The 21,239-nt window shown below is 46.5% G+C and overlaps 2 protein-coding genes across 3 annotated transcripts in view; one reads left to right on the top strand and one right to left on the bottom strand.

Annotated features, from left to right (window-relative positions):
* The window catches only part of LOC142572049 (zeta-sarcoglycan-like), a 58,591-nt gene that overhangs the window by 24,415 nt on the left and 12,937 nt on the right, over positions 1-21,239 (bottom strand). The window lies entirely within an intron of this gene.
* LOC142572047 (degenerin-like protein unc-105) overlaps positions 7,671-21,239 on the top strand; it is a 138,590-nt gene continuing 125,021 nt past the window's right edge. The window contains exon 1 of the mRNA XM_075680848.1: positions 7,671-7,841. The gene's annotated coding sequence lies outside the window, so the exon portion shown is untranslated. The remainder of the gene's footprint in view (positions 7,842-21,239) is intronic.

Genomic DNA, 21,239 nt, shown 5'->3' with positions numbered 1-21,239 from the left:
ACTCGACGCCTACGTTGTTGCTTCGTTTTCTCTTGGGACTGGGGCCAGTTGATTGGTTCATTCGGCTGTTCTTCAGTCACTTACCAGCAACCCTTCCCGCTCGTCTCCCGCCCAGCCCGCTATCTTTCCCGCTCAACCTCACAGCGGTGTGTTCCCCGCGAACGTTCTCTCGAGGATTTTGCGCAGGGCAACCTCTTCGTTTATTCGAGAGGTCCTTTTTCCACCGCTTTATGGGCACCGTTGAAACTCGCCGTCGAGCGGCTTAGAAAAGAGTAGCTTTAACGACTTAGCTTAACACATTTGGAGGCCACATTACGGGAACTTCTGCCGTTTCTCTCTTTTTTTATTATTTAATCGCATAAACAGTGCGTAAGTCAATAAATTACTAACTTTCCGCAAATGGGCTATTCATGCGTATTCAGCATCCTCGTAAGAACAGATCATTTAATTGTGCTAGCGTTAATACGTTGCTCTATACGCCGGTGGTACGTGAATCTGGGACCTCATGTGTGTCCAAGGCTCCAAGAGTGAAAAAAAAATGGAAGGTAACAATAGCCTTTGCACCATGGGATTCTCAAAAATGTACGCGTTTTTGCATTCCGATCCCGTCGAAGTTCAGCTGCCACGGGTCGGGAAACGAATCCTCGACCTTGCGCTCAGCAGCTCAACGCCATATCCACTGAGCCCCTACGAAACTTCTTGCAATTCATGCGGATGTGAAAAAGCTATAGGGCACCTTCGTTGCCACTTTGCCTTACTTTGACGGTGAACGATGTGCTCCGCGTGCCACTTTTAGGCACTTCGACGACAGAATGTTGCCGGAAGAAAAATACTCGGGCACCTTTGCCGAAGTACTGATGCATGCGTAGGAGCAGATTGAAGTTTTGAGGGAGCTAGCAGATCCGTTCTGAAAACGCAGAGTACACCATCCAGCTTTTGTGGGGAAGGACGCCAAATCCTGCAAGGGAGCGCGCTTCTTGAATGCAACAGGACTTTCTGACCGCGCGTGACTATACGTCCGTGAACATTTCTCTTCCGGTGTGTGCGCAGTGACAAACTTTTTTCTTGCTTATCTTTCCTTCGCCATTTCTTCTTCTTACAGTGCAGAATAGCCAGAGTAGCTAATGCCAGAGTTCGCGCTCTGGTTGTTACGAACAACATCCAAAATTAGGCGAGAGGCTGCAACAAAACAAAAAAAAAACAGCAACACTAGCAGCATCGCACTGTCCAACTGAAATAAGAAATTCACTTATGGGAATGTGTGAAATAGTGCTGATTCGACTGCCCAACTGCTGCATTTACAGCAGTATTTTCACTAGTGTTGATTTTTGTCAGAGTATCGCATCGAGCAGATTTTAGTTGGAAACTTTAGCTCAGTTCTTCTGTATTGAATAGGTATCAAGCGCAAAAAACCGTCTAATAAGCACACGCTGAACAAGTTTGACAAATATTTATTTTTTTAGTTCCTTGATTGAATTACTTCTGAAGGTCCCTTGCGTAAATTCTCAAAACATCGGAAATTAAGACCGTACAAAAATATCAAATTTTAAATGCCAGTAAAATATCAAATATTAGAACTCTAACGTTGCAAAAAAAGCACGTATAGCAATTCTGTAAACTTGGCCTTTTGCAGAGTTTATCTCCTTATATTTGGGGGGCGGGGGGGGGGGGGGCATGAAAAATGGGAAAAACATTCAACAAAGATGGATGCATCAAATCTAAAGATTTTCAGACCCCCATACGAACGTACTGCTTGCGTTCCAATCGCATGAGTGTTGACAAAATAAGAATATTTCAACCTGTCATACGTATTTCAACATGAAGAACTTAACCTAAAGCTTTCTGTCGTGCCCAGGGCCTGTTGGAGCACATCGCGGTCTCCCTTTATTTTATTAAATCTTGTCTCTCTCTATTTCTACATAGACTACATAGACGTAGGCTACGTAGACGGAAACACAATGGAAATCAGGAGTGGTGGTGGCAGTCTAAAATTAAGGCCGCTATACACCAGTGATGTGGGAACAGTGGCCGGTCGTTTCTTTACGCACGGGATAGATCTCCTATGGAACCACAGCTTGCCACGTTTGGCAAGCTTTTGCTTGGAAGGCAGGCAAGGCCTGTAGCAGCCTGCAAGCGCAGTGCTGTCTCTTTCGTTTAAACCACAAACTCACTCAGCATCTCGATGCAGAGTCGTTGGCATGAATAAGTTTCTGTCACTCGAGGCCACCGGGCCGCATGCTCCTCTGCAAGCTTTCCTTACGCAAAGATCGGGATCTTGCACCTGTATTCCCCAGTGTTTCATTTGTGATGTGGCGCCAATGAAGGAGTTCGTTCTTGTGTGCCTCGGGACCTTTCTGCTCTATGAACTTCGACACTAACGATGCAACACGATTTCTTGTTTGCTTCTGTTAGTTCCATTTGGAGTATTTTTATGCATGATTATTCCACCAAGGCAATCTGCTGCCTCCCAGAGGCAGCGGATATTTTTTTTTTTTTTTTAAGGGCAGCTGGTATGCGCGGCGACAACAACACCAAACACAGTCGGTCCACCTTAGGCGGATCATAAACAATGACATGTAGTATAAGTGAAAATGATTTTCACAACTTCGCGGAAATATTTTATTTATTGTCCAACTGTTTCGGCCGGCGGACCGACCTTCGCCAGGGGATGCTGGCATATGAACGCTGATGAAGGTCGGTCAACTGACTGAAGCTGTTGGACAGTAAAGCAAAGATTACCTCGATTACACACACACACACACACACACACACACACACACACACACACACACACACACACGCACACACACAAACACACACACGCACACGCATATCTATATATATATATATATATATATATATATTATTACAAGCCATGTTTCTTCAATTTTGTGCTTCCAAGACTCATAGAAACGTTATTTTATAACGTATCTTTAACATTTGTCACTTGTGTTACATCTATAATAGCTTGCAGTGTTACCCGCCCCAGCTGAGCGGCTACGGAGTCGTGCTGCTGAGCTCGAGGTCATGGTTTTAGTTGCGGCCACGGTGGCCGCATTTAGATGGGAGAGAAATGGAAAAACAAACGCTCGTTTACGTAGAATTAGGTGCACGATTAAGTACCCGAGGTGGTAAAAAAATATTCCGGAGCCCCTCACTACAGTGTGGCTTATAATCAGATTGTGGTTTTGACACGTAAAGCTCCAGAATCATTTTTTTTACATCTTACTCATAAAAGGAGTAGCCGGCGCCATGTACTAGTGTGAACATCGCCTATTTATTCGCGTAAATAATAATAATAATAATAATAATAATAATAATAATAATAATAATAATAATAATAATAATAATAATAATAATAATAATAATAATAAACAATGCTGAGGAACTGCGCCTCTCTTTTAAAACAAGGATCCGCCGGTAAGAAAGAAGTCTGCAAACTCAGCAAGGAAGAAATAGTGGGAGGGGGAGATGGGTGAAATTTCGTTCAAAACGTGATGTGGTGACAGCGACAGTGACACGCAGCAAAACTGCGATGGCTTTGCACACGTGTACTACTGCCTTCTTTTGACTCGACGTCATGTAGTCGCTCGGCTGTGCCTTCGACGCCGTTGGCATTGTGCGTCGACATCTTGCGCGCACACTGCCGTATCTGGGTGCCTCCGGCATTGAGGAGCAACCTTCATAAAGATGAACGCGTCAATGCTCTTAGCCGCGTCCTAATCGTCCTTCCGCCCTTCTCCTACGATGACATTCATTTCACCCTGACTTTAAGTGAGAAGGAAAAATAAGCGTACGCTGATAGGTAATTTGTTTTCTTTCTGGCGGCGCCTACAGCTTCCAGTACGAAATTGGTGCCACTCGTTCTCTTACTGTTTCCAGTTGTGAATATTGGTCCGTAGAGCTTCCAGTTCTCAAGGGAGTTTGCAAAGAGTAAACCGCTATTTGCTAAAATATTCCTAAAATACCGCTTCCGCTGCCGCCTTGTTGACGACACGCTATGATAACAGGTTGAATGACCATAACTTAACGGCAGCCTAGAGTGACAGCGATGACATACCGTGTCTCAAGCACACTTCCACAAGCAATGGTGCACGCTTGAGTGCGGCCTCTAAATTCATCGATGGCTGCATGGAATCCATGCGTGGAATCTATGCATTTGGCGGTTCACAAGCCTTTCGAGTAAGCGATTTGGGGTGATTCGCGAGTAACAAATACGGCCGATACGCAATGTTTATGCTTTGTGTAATTTACCTGTTTTAAACTCCACACGAAGTTGCTTTTCTGGTAGTGTAAAACAAGATCATCGGTGCTGCACCTACGATTTACTTTTGTAGGCACTGAGAACGTCTCTCCTCGGCCATGCGCCTCCCGACAATGCAGTTGGCTTTTTTCCTTTTTCTTTTCTTTTTTTTCACTTTGTGGCAACGCGTCTTCCCGCTGAAGGGGGCGCAGGGTGACCACGAGGCACGCGAGAAATTCGTTCTCCAAAGTGACACTGAACGAAACGAGCAAAAGTCCCTTAGCTTCGGACGTCACTCCTGTCACCGCGTCACGCTTCCGTTTCGTACGTGTCACTGCGAACTTCTCTGCGAACATCTTGCATCCGTTTTTACTTCTTCCGTTATGTGCCTATCGCTCTTTGCCTCGTCTCTCTCATATGCCTTTAGGGGCTCGCGGCTGCAATCTCAGGCCAAGAAGCCTTGCCCGGCGCCAGTCAACTCCACGCGACAAGTGACGAGCTGCCCTTCGCCGTACTTATTGCCTGCCTTCCTGCTTTCGGAAGTTGTCACAGTTATTATTTTTTTTTGGCAAGGAACGTCTGCAGCCCCCGAGAAAACTACCGTTCCTTCCCTTTGTGTGCAACACGTAAAAGTCCATAGTGCTTGCCAGGCCAGGTTACCCTTACGTTAGCAGAAGTCACGCGATCAAACGCAGCTGTCACAACATATTCCTTGATCGATGATTAGGTAGCATATTTAATAGCGTTAAAAGAATACTTCTTTTATAAAACTTCGTGCTTTCTTGGAGTGCTGCTGTATAGCCAACCTGCTGTATTCCTGACTGAGCCTTTGTCCGTCTTTCTTAGTCATGTTTACGTCATGACGATGCTCGAGGTTGGAGTGTAATGGCTCGTTCCGACCCATGTATGCAAGTTCATATACAAGTCAGTGAGAGGTGGCAGACTGAAATTAGGATTGGTTTATTGTAGGTAAATCAGGCTGACAATCAGGAAGAACCAAAGACAAACGCTATCATTGTCTCTTATTGTTTGCTGCACTGATTTACAATCTAAGCACATATAACCAATACGCCGCCTTATTCAAAATTAGTATCGTGTTATCACTGTAGGAAACTCTAGTATTCAATGACGCTTTGACTGTTCGTGCTTATCAGACGGCATTGCTTTCTTTTTCTTTAGAGCAGCTTAATGTTTACAGCTAATTTACGCCTGGTAAGCTCCTATTGCATGCATACTCTACTCAAAGCACCTATGTTATTTTTGTATTTGTTCAAACCGAGAAACATTTTACGCTGGCTCCTACTTCTGTAGGTATATGGAACATACCAACTGCTTTCGTTTCTGTTCTTTCCGTTTTCACATGTCCATTTACGTATTTGTGTTCTTTCGCTATTAAAATTTAATGTTATGAATAGATGGCTTCACTTCTTCATTTTTTCCCGTCGTACCATATTATAACAAGGGATGCCATGACGCATCGATTCCGCCAAGATAGATAGAGGAAAAGCAGGGCGAGGAAAGGCAGCGAGGTCTACCAGGCGAGCGTAAGGTTTCCTACCCTGCCCTGAGAGTAAGATAAAGGGGGAATAGAAAGATGAAAGGAAGAAGAGGGTGGGAGTATGGGGGGGAGGGTGAGAGCACGTATGAAGAGCACAGGAGGCTACTGTAAGCGGTGTCTCAGACCAGTGCACTTCAAGTAAAACACGAGTGCGCGTATCGCCTTCTGTGCCATTGATGTATGCGGCCACGGTCCGAATACCTGCGGCTCACAGAAACGGTCTCGAGTCCAGTCGATCTAAAGTTTTCTGGAAAAAGAGGCGTTGGACGTCGTAGCGAGTACAGATACAGAAAATTTTCGTGGCACAACGCTGTCTGTGTCACAAGGACAGCTAGAACAGTTAAAAAATTTCGTGAATGCCTTCACCTGGAAGAAACCTTTCCGGAACTCAACAAGAACAAGAGGAAACGATAGAGCATAGATGCGAATACTGCGAATTGCCTGTCCGACAACGTGAAAAGCAAAAGAAACAAGGAAGTTAACTAGCCTTATTTAAAAGAAAAAGAAAAAAGAAACTTGGAATGAGAAGAAAGACACGTGCACACACATGCGGTGGACGGCCTTTTCTGCATACGCCCTACGTTGGGGCGTTCTTCTTCTCCGCTTATAACGATCCCTTCCAGCCAGGTAAACCGGACAAGGCAAGCGAGCAAGCAAGCGATGGGGCGCGCGCGCGCTTCCAATAACCCCGTCGCACGAGCTGCCTGGCCGCGAGGCAGCGACCGCCGGCGCTGACACCCGGGGTCGGAAGTCGCAGTGCCACATGCTCGTGACAGGCCGCTGTCAGCGCACGTTTCCCGCCGCAGCCGCGCCAATAGTCGCCGCGCTGATCGCGCCGCACGTCTTTCCTGTGCGAGCGTATACACTTCGTATACGCGTCGAAGCTCTCTCGTGTCTCTTTTTCTCGCTTTCTTTTCGACAGTTTGTTTCGTCGAATTCACTTTGGCAAACCTGTCCTGTCGGGCGGAGAAGAACGCAATTTTAGGCTGTGACCTTACGGCCTGTATGTGGAACATTTGGAACCTGTTAGGTAGAGGAATGCTTCTAAATAGAAGTTGTTTACTCTGACAGTAGATAGCGCGACGCGTCGTTATTACTTCAAGCTGGTCTCAAGGGTGAGAGTGCGAACAGAGTGCCTGGCACAAAGTGTAGTACAATAGACAAATGTCGCCCGCTAACAAAACATACACAAAGGAAGTACGTTTTCCTGTCACGCATGCAAGAGGCAACAAGAAGACTTTCCTTTTCTTGTTCTTTTTTTTTTCATTTACTGGAGCTTCTTTTTCACAGACAACAGTGACGACTGGAATTGCTCCCCACAGAAGTGTGCGAATACAGCAATTACGCCTAATAGCACATCTACGTTACACTGTACGCCCCTATGGTAGTCTCTAGATGGGATCCGCGCAATACGGAGCCGATGTAATTGATATTTCGATTATTAGAAGTCTTGCTCGGTATATATAGTTAGGGTTTAGATACCGAGCACCCCCCGAAGAAGCAAAATTCAACCTGATAATGGGAAACCAACGCGAGTACGCGCGATTGCAGCAGATCTCCGGACACCCCGCGGCAGTGTCGGCAGCGTAACAAAGCGGCGAACTTTAATCAGCGACCGTCAGTGTTGTTAGACAAAACAAGCGCCGCCGCGGGAACCCGTCGATATGGCTGCACCCCAGACTCGCGTCGGGGTTGGACCCGTGCCTCGTCTCTATATACTTTCCGCGGCCGCGGCCAAGACAAACACCGTCTGCTCCAGCAGCAGCCCGTACAGCGAAGGTCAGCGTACAGCAGACGTTGTCCCTGCTGCCGCCTCGCCACCATTTGTTGCCCTTTGGCGACTGCGCACTTGTGCGGAGAACGGCGGCGTGTTATCGTATACTACTTCAGGCGGCGCGCGCCCAGTCCTACCACCGCGGATCGGTCCGCGGCAAATTGAGTCCTGGCGCGACGACCACGGGCCCCCCTGCCTATCGAGCGGCCATCACCGCGCAGCGACTCTCATCGCCTCGGGGTTCCGGTCAGCAAAGAGCCCGAGAGGTGAAGCGAGAACAGAAAGCGTAGGCGTAGGCAGATCGTTGCGTGTGCATATTTCGTTACGTGTTTGTAGCAGTGTTTTGTCTATGTCGCTTCCGTAAATAATAGCGCTGCACGCGCCAGACGCTGTTCGGCGCGCGCTCTTTGTGTCCGATGTGGTACATGCGAAGAAGACAGCATAGAAGGAAGCACAGGCGACGCCCCGGGCATTCCACAGAATTCGCGATGACCTGAAGGCGTGTATAGAGAAGATCCTCCAAGTGCGATTGAAAGGTTGGATGCATTTCCTGCCTTGTCCACGCGCGATTAATTGATGAACCGGACGTGGCCGCTATGTGAGGGCAAAAATGAGCATGAAAAGCAAGGACCGCACGTACTTTCATTTCATTGGGACAAACCGGTGCAAGTTTACTGCTTCTTCGTTCTTAAAACTCGAACGTCCGTGAGTATGTCCAGTACTGTACCTATTTTGTCAGATGAATTGAAGCATTTGCTTTTTCATCGACTTTTCTCGACCCAATTGTGCACGAGGAAACTGTTAATACCCGCCGTGGTTGCTCAGTGGCTATGGTGTTGGGCTGCTGAGCACGAGGTCGCGGGATCGAATCCCGGCCACGGCGGCCGCATTTAGATGGGGGCGAAATGCGAAAACACCCGTGTGCTTAGATTTAGGTGCACGTTAAAGAACCCCAGGTGGTCAAAATTTCCGGAGTCCTCCACTACGGCGTGCCTCATAATCATAAAGTGGTTTTGGCACGTAAAACCCCAAATATTATTATTAAACTGTTAATAAAACGACTTAGAGGGGCAGTAAATAACTCTGATAGCATTTCAAGCAACGTCAGACTACTAAGCGTCTTTCCTCAGCCGTCTGCTTCAACGAGCCTGTGTAGACATCCTCGGACGATTGACGTCCACGTTCACCGACGCTAACTTAACCTGTTGCTCTGTTAAGAAGCTTCTCTTCAATTTGAACTGCTTGTTTCTTTACCATTTGCCACAGATCGTACAAAATGTTAGTGAACACGCACTACGGTGCGATTATATCGATGCCATGGCTCCTCCATCTTGTAGAGTGTCGGGCAGTGCAGGTTTAGCTTTCGATAAATTGCGCTTTTAACAACACTCGGAACATCCCGTCTGCGCTAACCCAGTGGGAAAGCCGACTCTAAAAATTTGATCGACCGATGGGGGCTCCGACTTGAACTGCGGTGTTCAACTTGGACGACCTGTAAATACTCGCTGATAAAGAAGCGTAATTCATGAGAGTAGATAAACGGGCTTTTGTCTATGGCATAAGGAATTCCGGACAAACAGTCGTACAAGATGATGTCACAGTGCTCAGGGACGTCACATCTGCACGTTTAACCTGTCTTTCATCTGCTGTAGCTGTTTGATGTCTAATCCCGCGTGGCACAATTAATTCTGAAGTTACAGTTTTATAGAGATAAGCATGCGCATTTCGGCATCTACTGCCTGGCTGCACTGCAGAACAGCTCGTTTGTCACTCCACTTCCCCGTACATAGATGCTGAAATCGTCATCAGCGTTTATCAGGTAGTGAGGTCACCACGCACTGGGTCGCACCGCGCACTGATGGCGCACACTGTCCGAGCACAGGTCTCAGAATCAAGGGGATCCATTTTCGATGCAGTCTTTGATATTGTACGTCAGTTACCGATCTCATTTCTCATAGGCGATTGCAGGACTGTGATCGTCTTCAACTAAAATTGTCACAACGATCGCTCCCGCAGAAGCGCCCACAGTTGGATACAGCCTATATATACTGAATACCTGCGACAGGGACGCATGCTTCATGTTATGACATCCCTTCGTGAACAGTAAAAGTAAAAATTGTCCGTCACAAAGCTACCTCGGCAAATTGCCTTGTGGCACAAGGCTCCGAATGACTCAAGCAATTGAGCATCAATAACTGCTGAAATATGCACGTAAAAACAGAAATACGCTGAAGCTTACTTCCGCAAGCTTCCACTGTTCAATCGCTTCTTCGAGCACTTACTTTTCAATTTTCGACTGCTGTGGACACCACAGTTCAGCGCGTGTGCTGTGGTCATTGTTGGGTTGTTGCAAACAGAAGAGCATGCCAATTGTAATGACCGTCACAATACGTTCATTATTATAATTCTCATCGAGTGCAATGACGACTCAAACAATATTGTATTGATCCGATCATGGGGTCTACAGTGCATTTCGATTCAATACGTAGTATCCGGGTCATGTCGTGTGGAATATTTTACGACTGAAGTGGGGACGGATAGTCGGCAATACAAACGGTCTGTGACAGGCCGTAATTTATCCTGATCGTGCAATATGGAATAGTCGGCACGTGCTCAGATTATTTGGAGTTATTCCGGCGAAGACATGCGGGCATGTGACATTAGACGGCGTTATAAAATCAGTGCAGTAATGGTCCGCGTCGAACGCTAAACAAGTATTGAAGGAAAGAAAATTGGCTGTGCTGCAGTATTTTCCTCATTATTTTTCTCTCTGAGCCAAAATCGTTTGTCATCAAGTTATTTTGGAAGTGTCTGCCATCATTGCAATTATTTAAAGACATTGTAAACTGCGGTCAAGAGAAAGATTAATTTGGATATGCATAAAGGTTTCTCAAATAAACGACGGTTAAGTTTGTCATTGCGGAGTTTCATGAAGGGAAACCACGAGTACGAAGGCTGTCCACCTCTTTGTTTTCTGCAAGCCACGCTATACAAGAAAGGAGAAACTGGGACGAGACAACCTGGCAGAAAGCGCGTCCAGTTTTGCATCGGCACCGCGGCTGAACTCGCTGACGCGTCTCGAGATGGCAGGCGCGCGAAGTCAGCACTTTTTTGCTTCCTCTTTAATAAGCCACGCTTATCGCGGAGCTACGGTAGCAGCGACCCTCCTGCAAGCTGTCTTCATTGTTACGGCACCGTTAACGCCTGGCGTGCGACGCCTTGTGCCCCCTTGAAACCGATGCAGCAACGGAAGCCAGCGGTTTCTCCGAGGCAGTGCGCTATGCGCAGGAACCGTACGGGCTCCCAGCCCAGGAGCCGAAGCCACCCCGCCAACCCTTCATCGCAGCACAGGTGTTTTGTCCCCAGCCCAAGGTTCACCACCTCGACGCGCACGCGAGAGGGCAGCTTAATTAAAAACTCGTTCCCTGCCCTGACCCTGCCATGCGTTGCGACCCGACCAGCTAGCGCGCCTCGGTTGGTTATAGCGTGCGACGAGCTAAACTGGGGCTACCGTGGCGGCAACTCCTGGGGCCACTAACGTTCCCCTCTTTTGTTGCTTTTCTTTTCTTTCCCCTTTCTTTCCTTCTTCTCTTTTTCTTCAGCTCCGTATATGGCACGCTACGACGTAACGCCTCTATGGCCGCCAGTCTGTGGTCGGCGCGAAGAAGTGCGCGATTCGCAGTAATCACTCGCGGCGGTAATAATTGTGACTCGGCGGAGCGCGGAAACGTGCGCGGCCAAGACGCGGTCGGTTGCTTCGTTCCCGACTCTGGAAAAGACGTCGTGCTTGAGCGAACGTCAGTTGCGGAAGCGCTGTCTTTCGCGAGCCGCGGTTCTGGCAGCGCCGCGGTGCCATGGTTTGACGGCCGATCTCTCCGACTTCTTCGGATCGCGCGACTGAGCTCGTTCCTACCCAGCGGGTCCGGTAATCCGTGAGAAATGATCGTGCCCGAAGAGCTAGCTCGATTCCTGGCAGTTGTGCTGCCGTACTCCGAAGCTTCGCGCACGGCGCCAGAGTGCGCACGGTATAGGGAAGCCTCCTTAAGTATAGAACGCCGAACGCATTAGCCATATCACGTGGAGTCCTGACGGGGGCCGTAAAGCAATGAAAGTAATATGTGCCCCGAGGAGTTGCATCAGGCTTGACTAGTGTGAAGAGGAGTGCTATACGGAGCGTGGCGGGCATGTCTACATAGCTGCACACAGGCATTGTCATTCAAACCCAGCGTCAAAGCTTCCCATTTCACCAGTTCGCCTGCAGAGCAACACACCATTTAACTCTTAAATATAGACAAGGTTGACGTTTGGTGACAACACGTCATAAAGCATAAATTATATAGAATACGGCCAGCTTCGTTTGGCCTGAAACACCATTCAATAGGTCGCAGGCACGACTCGAACGAATGAATTCTGGATTATGCAAAATAGAAGTGAGGCGTGCAGACAGGACACAAGAGTAGAGAAGTGGACAACACGAACGCCGACTATCAACTGAAGGGGGCACTGAGGCGAAAAAAGAAAGAAGGCACAAAACTCATCTGCGCATGCTCAGGAAGGGTAACACCACGTGTCAATCGGGTAAACGTGCCGGCCTACGTGAGAGATAACTGTTAAGGTACTTAATCTCTTCCTTATGTAAAGTAATCGAAGGCTGACTCACGCACGCACTTCCACCATTATAGATATGCCATGCCTCTACCATAAGACGCGTATCTTCATTCTTATGCCTGTACAATATCGCGCATTCATCTAACTCTGGCGTGCAGTTACAATCTCGGCAATGAAGCGAAAGATTAGAAGGCGATCCACCGGTTAACGACCTTTTATGTTCCATTACCCTCTGATTGATACACCGTCCCGTTTGCCCTACGTAGAACTGGCCACAGCTAAGGGGAATTTTATAAACCACACCCATACGACTGTCAGTAAAACAGTTGTTCTTATTGTGCTTCACTGGACAAATATCTGTTCGTTTTTTGCCTTTTACCCGCTCCTTTTTATTCTGTGCGGCAGCGCATATCTTACCTGGCTTATTGGGAGCAGTGAAAGCAACATTAACATCATATCTACTAGCAACTTTTTTAAGCATGTGCGACACTGAATGAATATACGGAATAGCCACTACTCTTTTTTTGCTATTACTGCTTTCTGTAATCACGTCCGTCCCTCTCGAAACCGACTTCTTTAGGCGCTCAGCCACGGTGGCCACCGCTACACTAGGATACCCTGCTTCTAATAGACGCCGGACCTGCGCATTAAAACTAGCGCTCATTTTGTGCATGCCCGATCTGGTGAGGGAAGACTTAAGGCACGACATGGCAATTCCGTTTTTTACTAATTTAGAATGCTTGGATTGAAAGTTTAGCAACGGCTTCGAAGATCTTGGGGAGTACTGCCAACAAACATGATTTTGTTCGAAGATCAAGGAAATGTCAAGAAACTGAATTACGCGTCGCTGAGGAAATTCCTTGGTAAACTTTAATCCTCCCCCATAAAGTTTAAATTGCTCACTTACTGAGGTAGCAGCGGAATCGAATTCTTCCCTATTACAGAAAATCAGGTAATCATCAACGTAACGAAATATCTTGATAACACTATCACCTAAGGCTTTCTCTAAGCAGTTGTCAACCTTACTCAGGTAAATGTTGCTAAGAATAGGGGCAACCTTACAGGGGCACGCCAGAGTTAGATGTATGCGCGATATTGTACAGGCATAATAATGAAGATACGCGTCTTATGGTAGAGGCATGGCATATCTATAATGGTGGAAGTGCGTGCGTGAGTCAGCCTTCAATTACTTTACATAAGGAAGAGATTAAGTACCTTAACAGTTATCTCTCACGTAGGCCGGCACGTTTACCCGATTGACACGTGGTGTTACCATTCCTGAGCATGCGCAGATGAGTTTTGTGCCTTCTTTCTTTTTTCGCCTCAGTGCCCCCTTCAGTTGATAGTCGGCGTTCGTGTTGTCCACTTCTCTACTCTTGTGTCTTGTCTGCACGCCTCACTTCTATTTTGCATAATGAATACTTACCAACTAGCTCAGCTTTCTGTCGTTCTGAATTCTGGAGTTTTACGTGCCAAAAGCCACGATTTCATTTTCAGACACGCCGTAGTGGGGGACTCCGGATTGATTTTGTTTATACGTCCTCTCGACCTTAAGGACTAAGCAGAGCGATGATCTGTGTCAGAAGAGTCCTGCAGTCAGCCTTATTAAGTGCCGCAGCGTCAGACATACCAGAATACGTAGCATTCGAAGTTCGGTTTGACCGAGTAAATATCACTACAGCCAGTGTTTATCTACAACCCTCTACAAACATTTCACTTTACACATTGACGGGCCTCGTTCGTAAATACACAAAAGATGTAATATTTTGCGGGAATTTCAATTCACACAGTGTCATGTTGGCAAGCGCCTACTGTGACCGTCATGGAACTGACCTAGAAAAGGCTAAACAGAAAAGTGCTCTGTGTTTGTTGAATGACGGCTCAGTGACGTTCCTCCGGGGCTTTGATTACTCCAGCTGCCTGGACCTCACGTTCTGCTCAAACAATATAGCATGTGAAGTAAGATGGAGAACAGACATTGAAACCGGGGTAACGATCATTTTCCTATTCTAATATAGCATTCCAGGCTAAGATTTTCGACTTATCGGCGCTCTGCAAAGATAACGGATTGGCAGACATTTCGATATGACATTACAAGTCAAGCTGATGCGGTCAGTGATACAGACAGTCTATTATCGCTTATAGAAGATAAATTAAACTTTTGTTTCAACTTCAAACTTCAAACTTTCAAACTTCAATAGGTCGCAGGCACGACTTGAACGAATGAATTTTGGAGTTTTACGTGCCAAAAGCCACGATTTCATTTCAAACTTCAACTCTGAATATCGAAGGCTCAGCGCTATACGCTGCCGAGCTGAAAGGAAATACCGACGCACAGGCCTTATTGAATATTACCGAGAATGTCAAAAGATGTACACGCGTATGGGTCAGCAGCTGGAGCGCCTATGTACAAAGCACTGGCAGCAATTCTGCACTTCACTTACTCCCTTTACACCTGAATCAAAATTATGGAATATTCTGCGCTCTTTTGATAGGCCAGTGATGCACCAACAAGCATTCAGAGCTCTATGTTTAGTCCAGAAGTCACCGAAACGACCGTTGCAGACGAGTTCTGTCAGCTTATTACAGTCCCAAGTGCAGCAGTAAAGACACTTAATACAGTAACTCTGTTGAAGAAGTAAAAGCATCGATTGCTATTTCTATCAACAGCCATCATAATGACCTAGATCAACCGTTTTCATTAGAAGAATTAAAGGACGCACTTGTAGCGTGCCGCCAGAGGACAGCGGCTGGACCTGACGGGGTCACATATGCTGCACTAAAAAACCTTGGTCCTGCGTCCACAAGAACTTTGTTAATATTGCTGAGCGAAGCATGGATATAGGAATATCTCCCTCCTTCCTGGAAAACTGCATGAGTGGTTCCGATAGTAAAATTGGGCAAAGCTCCTCTATCGATAGATTCTTTCCATCTTGTCAGTCTGACAAGTTGCCTATGTGAACTTATGGAAAAGATGATAGACGCTAGGCTGCAGTGGTCGACAGAATGCACCAACGCACTACCCGACAATATGGCGGGCTTCCGCAGGCGTCGGCGTACGACGGATGCCTTTTAGATCTTGTTACATAAGTAGATCATGAGAGGGGCTGTGGAAGAATCACAATTGCAGTGCTTCTAGACTTAAACGTGCATTTCACACAGCCAGCCACACTCAAGTACTACATGGGTTAATTCATTTGGGCATAGTTGGCCCCACACTAAGATGGATTGCGGATTTCTTAGGATACAGAATTTTTTATTGAAACTGCTGATGGTAAAAGCACAGAGCAAAAAGTGAATCAAGCCGTTCCGCAGGGTAGTGTACTCAGTACATTTCTATTAACTGTGTTATGGTTGAATTACCCCATATCCTGCCTGCTACCTTGAATTATTCACTATATGCAGACGACTTGTGCACTAGGGCATATGACTCGTATACTCAAGCCGTTAAGCAAAAGCTACAAGCTGGCCTAACATTAATTCATGATTTTTTTGAAAAGCGGAGGTGTGATTATTTCACATGAGAAAACTGCTGTATTTCCTTTTACAAGAAAATACCTCAAGAGATTCCAGCTCGTGCTAGACTTTCACCGTATACAACTTGTGCGACAACACAAGTTCTTGAGTATTATCACAAATAGACGGCTTCCCGGGCTCCCCAAATAAAAGCATCACAGGAGAAAGTCAACTCCCTAATCAACATTCTTCGTCGATTTGCTGGAGTGAGATGAGTTAGTTAAAACTCTCCCTTACTACGCATTCGCTCGGCAATCATTAGACAAAGAATAGCATACTCTGCTCCTGTGCTACATGGAATATCCTGTAATATAGAGAAAGAAATTCAAAGATTGCTGGCCAGAAGCCATCGCATATGTCTTGGTGTTCCGCGTGCATCTGCCAGTGGTTTGGTAATTGCTGAGTGCCGCCAATCAGCTTTTCATGCACTAAGATTTACGGAAACTTGTCGTCACTTTTTTCATTTGGCTACACAACACGCTGATCATCCCCTATGCGAAGACCTTGAGGATAGAACTACTGCACGCATACATGAAGAAATGCGGCGGGGCAAAAACTTACTGCCTGCTTACGAATACTGGCCTACTTGCGCAACTCATCCCCCATGGCGACTAGCAATTCCAGAAATAGTCACTTCACTTCCTGGAGTAGGTCGCAAATGTGACATGCCCGTAGTTGCGATAAGGCAATTAACTTTATCACATCTTTACGCTAAGTACGTAGATTCACGTGTATTCACGTGAATCTACATTCACGTGCATTCCGATGGATCTTGCTCGAAACAAAGCTCTACATCTGCGTTTTATATACCTGCATACCAAGAGAAAAGAGCTTATAGCCTTGATCAATTTACAACATCCACAAGGGCAAAACTTCAGGCAATACTTCCTGCTTACGTTACATATGTCAGCAGTCAGAATCACTTCGCTGGGTAATTATGAGTTACTGACAAGTATCATTGCTGTGCTTAAATGAAATAAGCTTAAGAAAAGCAAACAGCACGTTGACCTACGAAATACGGAAGACATACGCCATAGCAAAAGTTCTACGACACGACATAACTCTCCAGTGGATTTCAAGCCACTATGATATCATAGAAAATGTAACAGCTGATACCATGGTACGTGCAGCACATCAACAGAAATAATTACTTCTTCTAGCGGTGAGTTATGCGCGATATCTATTGAACAAACTATGCAGTAGATTATCCAAGGAAACTTGGTTCATAAATGATGCGCAGAACTCTGAATTATACAATACAGATCCTTGTATAGAATTCAATATTCCGTTTAAAATTACTCCATCTGTTTAAACAGTTCATAGGCTTCGACTAGATACTGCCTATACTAAAAGCTTCCTGTAAAGGATAAAAAAAACAGTGCTACATGGCCATGTTAAGAGGCTGAAGAACACATAGAACATCTTCTTCTACACTGTAAAAATCACGATTCTTCCAGCAAAAACCTCTCAGAAAAATAACTGGGCTTCGATTGACGGCCACTATCCTTAGGAAAAATTTTAGGTCCATGGCCAACAGAAAAAGTTCAAACCATCGCTGCGCGCGCCTTATTATATTATTATATTATTTGTTTTGAACACAAATACACATGTACACAGTTAACAGGAAAGGGAAAGCGAGGAGTACCGTTTTTGGAGGAATCAGAAGTATCACAACGACACTACGTCATACAATAGTTATTGCTCGCCTTGATATTATTAACAGGCACCCTTAATTACATGTTCATCGTGTCTTCGTGCTAATGTAGCATGTCTACTTGTTCCACTTAGAATCCGGCATTCAAGTGCCCAACATCTTGGGCTTTGTGAACATTTATAATGTGTGAACTCATGTGTTGCGTGTGAACGCTTTTTTTTTTGTGAGTATTTATACCATGTGAACTCCTCGGATGCGTGAACATTTATTCATATTGCTGCAATGAGACTTAGCACGTTAATGCTCGTTCATGTGTTTATTAGTCCAGCTTGGTGATTGTCGACAACTTTCCGACGATAACTATCACGTAAGAGAAGAGGAGTAGCCGGCGCCACACATAGGCACCAACCTCTCTTTAAATACATTTAATAAAAAAATTGCATCTGGGGAATTATGCTGTTAGAACTTTATTACGGTCAGAGCATTACGCAGCTTAAATAATCAATTCTGCATTTTACGTGCGAAAGCTATGTCCTGCATATGAGGCACGCCCCATAGTCGGGAGACTCCAGAATAATTCTGACCAGTTGAGTTCCTTGAGGTGCACTCAATGCACCGTATACTAGCATTTCTGAATTCCGCACCCATCGCAATGGGATCGCCGCTGCTGGCTACGAATCCAGGACCTCGTGCTGAGCGGCGCAAGGCCATAACCACTGAACTACCGCAGCGAGTGGCTGGATGAGCTAGATTGCTAAGTCATGTGAAGGGGTACATTGCAGGGGTGCTGCCTTGCACCATCATTGACACCAGACTGCTGATTCAATGTCTTTTCTACATCGAAGCTGCTAGCCTTTAGTTGGTTGGGATTTCTCGTGGCGTGCTCGCCCAAAAGAATAAAGCGGCAGCTGGAAAAAGGGTTTGTATATGAGTTTACGCGTAACAGAAATATGTTTTCTCGTATATTCAAGTTACACTCCGATGTTATCATGTCGGTACGTTGTGTAAGTCGTACTTTACGAATTTTCCGACGCGTATCACTTTGAGAAATTCAATTACTTCGAAAACGCACTTGCGCCTACAAGAATGAGAAGGTATGCTCTGTTAACGGTACCGCCTCCTAACAGCCAATGCCACTCAGACAAACCTCAAACGGCAGCTAGAAAAAGGCTTTTTCTTCCAGTTTCCGCGTACCAGATTTATGTTTTTTCGTATGTTCGAATAACAATCGGAAGCTATCATGTTTGCAGCTTGTGTGTAAATCGTACTTTGCGAATTTCTGACGCAATTTACTTTGAAACATTAATTTAGTTCAACGAGGCACCAGCGCTTGACGGACGGCCTAGAAAAATGAGGATGTATGCCGCACTTCCGCACACGTGCGTATGTGCGTGTCGTACGTCGCTTGTGGTGGTGGTGCTTGTGTAACCTCGGCTAAAGTCCGCAACGGCTTTGCTGTACATCCACTTTCACTGGGTGAAATGACGGTGGACTTATTTTTCTTTTTACTTGATGAAATCAGTCAAAAAAGATGACTGTACCTAGTGCATTTGCCGGGGGGTCAAAAAGTGCGTATCATGCGTTCGCGCATACAACCCCCCCCCCCCCCCCCATGTCGAGCCCCAAATTCAAAAACGAGTAGCGGTGCAATTATGAAAAATAACTTTTTCACAATCGTCATGCTGTAAAAACTTGACACAGAGAGAAAGAAACGAAAAGTGAAAAGTAGGGAGGTAACCAAGGGCGTGCCTGGTTGGCTACCCTACACTGGGGAAGGGGGAAAGTGGAAGAATAGGTAAGAAGAGAAGGAGAAAATAATCTCCGCTGTCAAAAAGGAATGTAAGCATTCTTACAGTCCAGTAGCCTTCAAGAAGTGCAGAAGGGCCTTTGTGGCCTTTCGCGTGCAAGTGTACAGTAGTAAACACATACTATTTGGTACTTCTGTCACGCAGCCTTTCAAGGGCCAAGCGCTTGTGCTACTGCACCTCTAGCGACATCCTGACGAATTACATTCTGCCGGTAACTGTGTCGCACAACCATAATGAGACATGTAGCAGCCGTCAGCACTTGAAATCTCCTACATTTTCCTTGAAAGTTATGTAATGCACAACGCTACGACTTCGTGCCCGATGAAACGCAAGTGAAGCATGTATAGCCTAGATAACTCGTACCTCAGGTAGACAGCAAAACGCTACATCGACCAACCTTCAAGTACCACCGCAGGAAACGCGTTAAAACTTCCAAGGGGACTTATATACATCCTCATTGCACACGAAAGGAACACGCACCTTACGTTCTTAATACACAGCGTGCCAAGCCGGAGGATCACTACACGTTCGCAGGCGATTAGGGTCAGACGTTTACGATCGCCATCGCACCACTCGACGGACTCAAAAAATTTGCCCTCAGGGCGCTGCTGCGTCTCTTTCCTTGCCGATATTTTTTTTGTTCCTTTAACGCTTCTTCGCTGTACGTCCATCCATGCCGCTTACGCAGCGCTAATAGCTGCGCGTTATGGCTATTCACAACGGCGCGTAGTAGCGCACCTGTCGGGAGAGATCGACCGCTCGTAATTCATCGCCGCAGACACGTGTGTGCCGCTCGCTTACGACGCAGTCCGTCAGGGCCATAACGGGCCTCTGGCTCGAAAAACGCGCCGCAACCAAGGCGAGAAACCAGGTCTAAACACGCGCTTCCACGCACGCCGTCCAGAGCCCATGCTCTTCGCGTTCCAGACGCGCTTCCGCCGGCGGTTCTCGCGTCGGTTGGTCTGGCAGTTACCGTTTACGACCCGAGCGAGAGAATAGCTCCAGCGAAGAGACCACGCGCCACAGGCATGTGTATACGCGGCGCGCAACGGCACGGCGCAGCTTTTTCTCCGGCATTTCGAATACAAGCGGCAAGCCGTGTCGGGCATTCTGTCCTGACAGCGCGTATATAGTTCGCTAGTGGTGACGCGTTACCGCGCTCGGTTCGCTGCGAATAAACGGAAAAGAAATAAAGTGCGCGAACTGTAATCATCGCAAGTGGCACTGACTCGGCATCCAACAATATCGCTGAAGTTTTATGCCGAAGTTTTTCCTTTATACTTGATCCTTCTAGATTTTTTCTTTCTTTTTCTTTCCCGAAAGAATTACGGCATGCCTGCGGCGGAGCATCTCAACAGACTGCTGCCCGAGCGAGTTTTAAATAAGCCCGCGGCGCGGTTGTTGGCAGGAACAATGCGGAGACCGGCGGACCTTTTATCAAGCGTCTAACTGCCCTCGCTTACAAATGCTCCTAAATTCCGCTGTAGAAAATGTTCAATTACGTTGCCTCGTCCATCGCCGACGTCCTTTGGCCTGAGCATTCGCGAATAAGTTCACTGTGGACGGGAACAATCACAAAAAGAATTTACAAAAAGCCGATAGAATGTTCATTCCTCCGTAGATAACATATAATTAAGTACCTAAGCGTACATCTCCCCTTTGCAAGAACGAGCTTTAGAAACTGCCGATCTAACTTCAACAAAAAGTGTTACTTTGACTCCGTGGTTTCTTTAACAATAAACGGCGTTTGTGTCGCGCATGTTTGATTAATGGCATCGACTAACGCCTTCCAAAAGAGGGGGTGCCTCGCGTACCACGCTTTATACACAAGAAAGGCTCGGAGGGAGGGAAAGCCCGTATGATAGAGGGAGGAATGTGCACTGCGCCATGGATGTGCGTTAAGCAACATCAGGTTATCAACAATATCCACGACGCCTTCCGTACGGCGTCACGCATGTATAGCCTGTACGTCCTGTACGTTGCATTAGGTCGCTGTACGCTTCATCAGTGAATCACGTACCAAAATTTGACAAGGATGTGCGGCATTTCGGCCCCACAGAAAGAAATCGTGCTCTCCT

Source organism: Dermacentor variabilis, chromosome 2 (assembly GCF_050947875.1).
Source record: "Dermacentor variabilis isolate Ectoservices chromosome 2, ASM5094787v1, whole genome shotgun sequence".
NCBI classification, from domain to species: Eukaryota; Metazoa; Arthropoda; class Arachnida; order Ixodida; family Ixodidae; genus Dermacentor; species Dermacentor variabilis.
The sequence above is the reverse complement of the archived record's forward strand: the minus strand, read 5'-3'. Positions and strand labels throughout refer to the sequence as shown.